The sequence below is a fragment of the Prosopis cineraria genome, unplaced genomic scaffold (genome assembly GCF_029017545.1).
Source record: "Prosopis cineraria cultivar Desert tree isolate PC_DT_omini unplaced genomic scaffold, ASM2901754v1 PC1, whole genome shotgun sequence".
In the NCBI taxonomy this organism is placed as follows: domain Eukaryota; kingdom Viridiplantae; phylum Streptophyta; class Magnoliopsida; order Fabales; family Fabaceae; genus Prosopis; species Prosopis cineraria.
The window spans coordinates 34617522-34628172 of NW_026555332.1; positions in this window are offsets into that span (position 1 = coordinate 34617522).

Below are 10651 nucleotides of genomic sequence, written 5' to 3' on the forward strand. Positions count from 1 at the left end.
ATAAATATTTAAAAATTACATACATACACATATTTATTTTATAAAAAATCCCCCGCCCCTATTCATGAATTTGGTTCCGCCATTGGTCACCCTAGTTTTATTTGTAAATTATTTTTAACATATCCTATTAAAATTAAAACTAAAGAAAACTGTAAAATTTTTAAAATTTAATGTTTTCAACTTTACTTATGTTAAACATGCCTACTTTAATATCTTTTTAGTCTTCTTTATGAAGTAGAGAAATAAGATTTTTCTGATCTTATTTATAAATTACATCATTAATTTTTTAACACAAACTTCTCATTTTTATCTTGCATTAGATGTTGATAACAAAAAAATATGTTATTAAAATATATATTTTTAATATGGAGATCTTTTATGAGTTAAATTATGTTGAGAACTTGTTAAATTTTTAGATAGAGTTAATAAATTTTAAGGATATTCTTAATTTCTATAAAATATATTGAAAATGACTTATAAATAAAATTAGAAGAGTAATATATTTTTTTAATCAATTTTAAGGGGGAGTAAAAGGGGGAACTTATAATAAAAAAAAGTTAAATTTTATTTTTCTCCATTTATTTTTTTACAAAAAATACTAGGCACTTTATATTGATAAGTGAAATATTTTTTTTCTTAAACCATTTTTCAAGAGTAAAAAGCCCTTTTTGTGAATGGTTAGTTAACTTTGTTATTTTTCACTGACGTGTTATGTAAACATTAGGTAGGATTCTAACCTTTTTTTTATCATATCTTTTGGTGTTAAATTATCCTTGAATTATTTTCTAATAGTGCAAGCACTTTAAAGTTTTATTAAAATAAAATTTAATAAATATTGTTAAAATATTTAAATATTATTATCTATAAATATTCAGATAAAATTTATAAACTATTTTTTAAATATTAACAGCTTAAGTTAATTTGTCAAAACTTTATAGATGACTTGTAATGGGTAATAATTAATGACATAATTTATAAGCAAGACAAAAATTACTCTCTTTATTTTATGAATAGAATTAGGAGTATAAAACAAGGATTCGGGTTTAAATGTTGATGAACATGATTAATAGGTTGTTATAGTTGGGAAAAACAAGTTGGCTCGCCAAAACTTGTGTACGAGATGGGATACGTTGATTCAACTCCCCTTCCCTTAAGTTGGAATTTTTCTTATTCAACTCAACCTGGGGATATAAGTAAGTTGGAAAAATTTTAGTGAGGGATCCGTGATTAAATATAATGAAAAAGATGATTCTTAAATTTTTAAAATTTCACTAGAAATTTCGTTTGAATTTGTGATGGAGATAACAAAATTTTTCTAACTTAAATTAACAATATAAATGACTTGTTTGCTTTCATACTGTACGTTGTTCATTTACTTATGAAGTGTTAGTTTCCTTACTTCACTTGTTTACAAGCTTATTTTCATTTGATTTCATTCTAGGGTCATAAATAAGTGATATAGATAAATGAATAACATTCCGTAAGTAAATGAATAATATACAATATGAAAATAAACAAGTCATCTTATTATGAAACTAACACTTAGAATAAAATCAAGTGAAATTAGGATTATAAATAAATGAATTAGATAAACAAACAATATTTTTTAAGTAAATGAACAATATTAAGTATGGAAATAAATAAATCATTTATATTGTTCATTTAAATCGAGATAATTTTATTATTTCTGTCACAAATTCAAAAATAATTTTGTATGAGTTATTCAGTAAAATTTTAAAATTTTAAAAATTATTTTTTTTTATTATGCCTGGTCAAGGATTCTTCACTGAAATTTTTTCAAGTAAGTTTGTCAACATCAGATCAAATTAATTGGTTTGACAATCTAACTAGAAATCGCCCTACAGTATGGTTCGGCTAATCTTTAGGACCAGGAAAAAAGTGAACTAGGATAAAACTAGTCAAAACCTATAAAAAAAAATTAATTAGAACTGGCCAAGAACCAGTTTTCATTTTTTTTTAAAAAAATCTCAATAACAAAAAATTAATCTTTTAAAAATACTTTTTAAAAGTTAAAAGTAAATTTTTCAAACACACTATTAAAAACAGTCCAGCGACACCGCATATTTGAAAAGTTGAATGTTTCTAAAATCAACTTTAACTCACTTTCTGAAAATCATTTTGAAATCTGATAGCATGGGGAAATTTTTTTTTTTTACTTAAATAACTTTTAATTTTTAAAATGTTGCAAAATTTACTTTTTAAAAGTCAAAACTCGGTTCCAAGCACCCTAAAATAAAAGGGCTGGTAAATTTTTCTACTCGAACCTTGTCTCCATGTAGCAGATATCTGTTCCCCAAGAATTCCTATCTACATTAATGGGTACAAAACCCCTTATCTACATTAACCGGCTTGACATTTGGCTTGCTAATATGGCTTCACATTTGGCTTTACTTTTATTAATTAGCATTCATAATTTTTTTTAAGAATGCACTTTATTTTATCTGATTTTAAGTTAAATTAATATAAAAACTATGGTTTTAAATTAAAAAGAAATGAAGAAAATGGATAAAAATATAGTGCAAGAAATTGATTATTTAATTTCATTGAAAACTTTCAATTATTTTAAAAAATAAATTAAATATAAAATAAATTATAAATTGGAAAATTTTTTTATTCAATAGGTAATGATCATCATTTTTTGTTAAGTTAATTATTATTTTTAGGATTTTATTTTAAATATTAAAATATTTAAAATTAAAAAAAATGGTATTTTCGTTTTCAATGTTTGGGTGGGTCTCGTTAGCATTCCATCCAACCTTTTCTCTGTCTTTCTCTTCTCCATCCATTTTTCCCTCTTTCTTAGCCACCTGTCCTTATTAAGCTAGAAGATGTTAACCAGAATTTAATGGAGCCATATCTATTTGAAGAAAGTTACTCATAGATATTTGATAGAAATATATAAAAATTATTGGATCGATAACGATGTCCTAAGCTTGATTCAAATTAAAGCACCTAAACAGACAACGGGTAATAATTCCCAGCTCACAAGGTGTCATACTCACACGCTTTGTTTTGAATTTGATAATAGGCTACCCATGAAAGTTGATATTTAAGATATATATATATATATATATATATATATATCTCTATGTTCCGAATCTGAAGAAATCTAAAGGAAAGTATATGCTTGCTTAAATCCATGGAAATTCTTTATAGGCCACGATTCTGAAGGTATTTGAGGTCTATCTCACTATTTTTTTAATTTATTAGATTTTTAATATATGTCTATTTATCTGATGTATTTTATATTAGTGAAAATTGTTTAATCTTGGTTTTGATAATGACAAAATAAAGAATTTCATTTTTGGCAGATGCTTGAAAACTTAAAAAAATTGGGATTGTAACCTTAAATCTCTGGCTTTCCTCCTAAACATTGTCCCTTGTCACTTTGTGTATCGAGATAAATATTTATCTCAATTATCCTTGAACAAGATCAATTTGTAGCTTTCTATATTAAAATTTCTTGATTCTGAATTTTCTTGTTCATACTAGTATCCTGAGTCTCACACCCTTATCATCTTGACCATATTGACATGAAAATTGTCTTTTGTTCTTTCAAGTCCTTCATACCTATACCATAATCTTCATACCGATATCATCTGTTTAAGTTTACTTTTCCTTCTTATTTCTTTATACCATTGCCTATTTGCTCATACCAATGTATGTTCATCTTATTCATACTAGTATAAACTTGTTCATACTAATATCAAATGTCCTCATATCCATATGAAATTCTTCATACTAATATGAACTCTTCCTACCCATATCAAACGTGTCCAAATAGCATCTTTTCCAATATTCATTTCGGCATGAATTGCTTAATACCTGAATGAGTTTCAAATCTTCTTCTGTCTCACATTCATTCATCCATCCCTTGCAATATGAACTTGAAGTTTTCTACTCTATTTTTTGCATACCAAAATAAAGCATCCTCCGCTCATTCTTATGTCATCCAAACTTCAATCCTTTCAATTCCTTTTAGTTGTGTTCTCTGTTTTATCCTTCTAGAACCTTTTTTAAACACAACCACAGGCTTGAATTAACCTTTGTCAACACCTTGACCTTTCTCATACTAGTGTCAATTTTATCTTACCAATATCAAGTTTTTTTACTTTTTGTTAGAGCATTTAATGCAAATAGTTTTTATTTTTCTTAAGGCACCAACAACAAGCAAACTCACCTGAAAAGCACTATTTTATTGCCTCAACTGACAAAAACATAGAACATTGAAGGACAAAGATTTTAACGACTATTTTCTAAGTCTAACAAATTTGTTTTAATAATCAATTATAAATAAGACTCATTTATGAAGTCGAAAAAGTAGAGGTGATTGAGAAAAATATATGCATTTATTGTCTAACAACTTCTGTTGATACATTCATTATTGTGAGAGTTTCATTGATTGTATATCCACTCTGAAAAAGAGAGTTTTATTACAAAAGTGATTCATCATTGAATTCACTCTATTCTTCTCTATATTTCACATATGAAATAGAATAACTTAAGCTCAGGGAGTTTAAAGAGATTTATATTATAAGGGGGAGAGATACAAACTTAGTAAGAAGTTTGGATTGTACTAAGGGAACTAAGAGCGTTGTTTAATCTTTGTGAATAGTGAGAAATCTCAAGAGTTTCTTGAAGACTAGGCGTATGTTCAAGTGGATAGAATTAAAGTAGGATAAGCATTCTATGCAAAGCTTCTCTCCCTTTCACGCAACCTTGTTTGGTGACATCGCTCCATACTTGTCTTTACTTTTGCATTACTTGCTTTAAATTTTAATTAGTCTAATTCACCTCCCTTAGGTGGTTTTTACAAAAAATGATAATTAAGAACCCCCTAAGATCATTAGTTTCAATTAAGAATCATAAAATATCGAAATCCTATTAAAGGACCGTGGTCCTTATTTGGAATAAAAAGCATACATAACTTTACAAAATTATCTTCCAATAATCACTAAAAATTAATGACATCAGGGAAAAATCTTTGGTGGATTGGATTGTACTCTACTCATTACTAAATGTGAAAAATCTTCTCCCATACTATGCTATAAGATTTGAAAAATTTTAACCCTGATTCATTAACCTAATGAGGGTAATTAGTGAATTAATGAGGTATATGGCCAAAGGGGCTTAACTTGACATAATTGATATGATTTTAGCCCTAGAAGTAGGTCTGGATTGATAGCAGGCTACCCGAGCAAGGAAAGAAGAAGAAAAAGTGAAAAATTATTTTCTGTGCCATACGCTGCGGTGCGTGGTTGGTCCGCCGCAGCACACAGAGGCAATTTAAATGTAGTGGGCTCCTCTGTGCCATGCGCTACGACAGAAGGCATCGTGTGCCGCGGCGCACAGCCAAAAATTGGATATATTTGATTCGTTTCTTCACGAGAAAGATAGAAAAGGAGAAGAAGAAAAATGAAAAGCTCAATTTGGCTCTACTAGGGCACGACATTTGGTTCTATTGTTGATAGATTGAAGCTCCCAAACACCCAAGGTAAGATTATGGTTCCTTCTTCTTCCTTTCTCTCCCTTATTTGTGATAATTTATGGTAGGGTTTAAGTTGGGAGATGGATTTTTGGTCCATAGGAGTATGGATTTGATTCTATTGGTTAAAATAAGTATAATGAGAGTTGTTTAATGTATTGAAAAACCATATTGAGGATTTTAAAGGTGGATGACCCATGGGAGCATTTATTATCCAAAAATTGTCATAAAAATGGTAGTTGGGAGTGTTTAATATGCATTAATGATGGTTTGAGGTATTACTAATGATAAGGTGAATTAATAAAATTTAATGAGTCCATTGGGTATGAGTAAGGTATTGATTATGAGTTGGTTAAAAATAGTGTATGTGGAGTTTTATATCGATAAAGCTTCAACAGTTAGATAATGATGATATCCTTGTGATATGGATATAGCGAGGTTCATTTTTCGCACCATTCAAGCTTATTAAAGCTTTGAAAAGTTGGTATAGTGAGAGGTAAACCTTTGATCTCTCAAAGGTTTGAGGTAACTAGGGAGAACTTAATTTTTATAATTGAATGTTAATTGTACTTGTGAAATGTGATTTATAAGTTAAATTAATGATGCACATTGGCAAGTGCTTGATTGTGAAATGGTTTTTGAGAAAGAAAACCTTGATTTTACCACTATTAACATTTTACAAAATTGATTGTGATTTATTATTATAGGTGAAGAATTGTGTTATATTATGTGCTAAATTGTAGAGTATTAAGTTATGTGAGTTCATGTGTTATGAATCATTTATCAAAATGTATATTATGAGAAATATGTGCATAGCATGATCGTTGGTGAGAGTTCACCTAGGGAGAAGAGTAGATTGGTTGAATGATACGTGGTATTGATAGTAACCGTTGAAATTAGGAACTAGCCTTAGCATTAACTGCTAGAATTGAGAGGTAGTCCTTGTCCTATGGTTGTTTAAGGAGTGTCCTACTTGATCTATGAGGGACTCAAACCTAACTAGTCTCCACCTGTCATGAGGAGGCTAGATTAGGGGTACGACATTTCATGGTTATTAGTATTGGAGGAAACTGAATTACATAAGTGAGTGAGTTCACCCTGACCTGGTAGCTCCTTACAAGTGGAAGGCTAGATTAGTTCGTGAAAAACGTAGCCACGTGATAGCTATTAGTTTTGTGTTGGAGGTAACAGGAGGATATAAGGTTGGCACATGATCATATATACAAGTCCAGCCATATAATTGTTAGTTTTGTGGTCTGGCATGTGTTGAGGGCGTATGGTTGTTATTTTTGTGACCTTGTGTTATGCTTTTGTGAAATAACATAATATGGTGTTCTATAGAAAGTCCGGTCACGTGGTTGTTAGTTTTGTGAACGGTGACCTAGTGTTATGTGATATATATGCTTATTTGCCTAATTGCATTTATTTACAATTGATATGCAACTGTATGGGTTAAGTGAAACTTGGTTATTGAGTAGTTATACTCACCCCTCAATTCTCAATATTTTCAGGACCTAGTTTATTGGATCTGAGCCAAGGAAAATATACAGAGGCTTAGGATTGGTAGAGTAATCCTCTATATGCCTCTCTTTTGCTACTTACATGTATATTTTTTAATGTAATTGCCAACTAGAATTAATTGACATGATTTGTGTACTACTTGCATGATTTTATGAATAATTAGTGTATTTTGTGCCTTTAGTTAGTGAGTTTTTAGTTGTGAAATCGTGGATAGGGCCAAAATACTTGTGCAAGTAGAAACATATGTATTTTGAGAAATTTAAAATGAAATAATGATTTTATGTAACTTTTCCTCCCCCATAATGTTTTGTGAAAATTGGGATTAAGTGTTGATTTTATGAGATATGCATTTTTGATTGTGTGTGGTGTATTGCACGAGTCTGCAAGAGTTCATTGAGTGTGTTCGAATAGTTGGTGTAAGCTTTTAGCACGTGTGGTTGAGTTAGGACATTTTATTTGTGAGATTTTGTGAAAAAGTGGTCAAAATGGGTTTTAATGTCCAACTTTTTATAGAAAATAAATTTTAGTGTGAAAACGGTGTCATTAGCTAGATCTAGGAGAGAGCTCCGTGTAGACACCAAAATCACCTCAATTAGACGTCAGAAGTTCGCTCCTTATGCTATTAAATGACAGCATTGATCTGTCAAATTTTGTATAATACACTGCGGCACATAACACAGAGGAGACACGCCACAACGCACAAGCTGTAAGCCGCGGCACACGTGTCATTTTTTGTATAGAATTTGTTTTTGAGTTTTAAAGCTCACTATTTAGGTCCTAGTTGATTTTTAAGCTTTTGCTTTATTTTCAAAACTCTGATTTGGAGTCCTTAAATCATGTTTGGGTTTTAAATTGTCTAAAATTGGGATTCCTTTGAAATAATTTTGAGAAATTCCTTTTTTATTAAGCTTTAAATCCTTTGAGGATTAAGTCTTGGATTACCATAATTTGAAATTAATTGTGGTTTAACCTTGAGGAGGTTACACTCACTACTCTTATTACCTTCAATCCTAATCTTTAGTGGAGTAGATTGTCATTTGAGTTATTATCTTCTCCTATAATATTTGGAAAAATTAAGCATAATTAATTATCTTAATAAGTTTGATTAGTGAATTGATGAGGTGGTGACCAAAGGGGTCTAATTAGTGTATTCAATTATGATTTCAGCCCAAGATATGAGTCTGAAGTGAAGTTAGGCCATCCAAGCAAGCAAAGAAGAGGGAAAAGGTGAAGAAAAGCTCTCTATGCCATATGTTGCGACGTGTGGATGATCTGTCGTGGCACACAGAGACAATTAGGCATATGGCTAAAATTCTGGTTAAATCGGAGCTCATTTGTTTGAAATAATTAGAAGAGGAGAGGAAGAAAAACGTGAGGCATGTCTAATGCTTTACTAGAGCATGACTTTGGATCCTATCGGTAGTATTTTGGAGCTTCCCAACTTATAATGTGAGTATATAGTGCTTCTTTCTTCCTTTTACTTCCATATTTATGAGGATTTGAGTAAGGGTTTGAGTTGGGAGAATGATTTTTAGTCCACACGAGTTATGAATCCAAACTCATTAATTAAAACGGATATAATAGGAGTTATTTAGGGTATCTAAACCCAACATAAATGATTTTGTGTATGGTTAGTTGAGTGGAGTCATTAATATTTGAAAATTGTAATAAATGAGGTTGTTGGGAGAGTTTGATGCTCATTAATAGTAGATAAATGACTCATTAGTGATAATGAAGGCTAATGGAACTTAGTGAATTCATTGGGTATGAATGGGTAGTGAATTTGTAGGATTGATAGAATAGAAAATGTGGAGTTATGGTATTGGAAATTGTTAAAGATAGGATAATGATGTTATCCTTGTGAAATTGATTGTAGACCATTGATATTGGCACCATTCAAGCTTAGGAGAATCTTTAGAAGTTGGTATTGAGAGAGATAAACCTTTCATCTCTTAAAGATTTAAGGTAATTGGAAAAAACCTAGTTTATATATTTGAATATTAATTGATTTTTAGTTGAAATAGTTGACTTAAAACATGATTTATATTTTAAACTCTTGATGTAAATTTGACATGTTTGATGATGTGATATTGTTGAAATGTTACATGTGTTAAATTACATATGAATAATGATGATGATTGAGATAATGTGAGTATGTAATTATTGTTATGCGGAGTATAGTAGAGAAAGAGAGCGTTATATACATGATATGATGAGAAGGATGTATTAAATGACATTAGTTGTCACAAGTGCCTACTATGTGTAAAATGTACATAACATGATTATTAGTGGGAGTTCGCCTAGAAAGAGTAGATTAATAAACCCATGTGATATTGGGAGTGACTATTGGAATCAAAAACTTGCCTTAGCACTGACCATTGGAATCGGGAGGTGGCCTTCGTGTCATAATAGAATCAGGACTGTCTCACTTGTTTTATGAGGGACTCAAACCTAATTAGTCTTCACTGGTTCATGAGGAGGTTATATTAAGGGTGAAACACCCAATGGTTGTTAGTATAAGGAGAAACCATGTTACACAAGTGAGTGAGTTGACCCTAGCTTAGTGGCTCCTCAGAAGTGAAAGGCTGGGCTAGTCTATGAAGGACGTAGTCACGTAATAGCCACCAGTTTTGTGTTGCAGGTAACAAGAAGGCATAATGTTAGCATTTGATCATGCATTTTGATCCGACTATATAGTTTCTATTATTATAGATCGGTATGTGTTAGGGGTGTGTGATTAGTATTATTGTGATCTCATGATGTGCATTATCATTTAATGTAGATATATGTGACTTAGGCCTGGTTACATAGTTGTTAGTATTATGAACTGTGGCTATGTTCATCACATGTGTTATATTTATGTGTTTCTTCCTATTTGCATCTGTTTTCAATTGATATGCAACTGCATAGATTAAGTGAAACTTGGTTATTAAGTGGTTGTACTCATCTCTTAATTCTTAATATTTTCAGGGCTTGGCTCATCGGATCAAGATAAAAAAAAATGTGCCGAGGCATAGGATTGTAGAGTAATCCTTTTTGTATGCCTCAATATGTTTGTTTTATATGTATTAACTATGTTAATTTGCCAACTAGGATGCATATGATTATTTTGAACTACTTGCATTATTATAATGTATAACTTGTGTATTTCGCACCCCGGGTTAGTAAGTTTTAGGTTGTAGACCTTTGTATAGAGCTAAAATACTCATGCAAGTAAGAAATGTGTATTTTAACAAGTTTGTAATAAAAATAATTATTTTGTGCTAGAAATTTCTCCCCTTTGAGTTTTATGAAATTTGGGGTTGAGTGGTGAAAATTTGACATACATGCATTTGTATGAATGTGGTGTATTGCACAAGTCCTTTAAGGTTCATTAAGTATGGTTGAGCGATCGGTGTAGGCTTTTAGCACTTGTGTATGAGTTTAGACACCATTATGGTTAGTTTTGGTGAAAAAAAATGGCAAGAATGGGTTTGAGTGTCCAACTCATTATAGAAAATGAATTTGAGTATGAAACTTATGCCATTAGCTAGAACTAGGAGAAAGCTCCGTGCATACACTGAAATCACCTTAATTTGACGTTGATGGAGATTTGGAACGTGTTTGAAATTTGTTCCCTGTGCT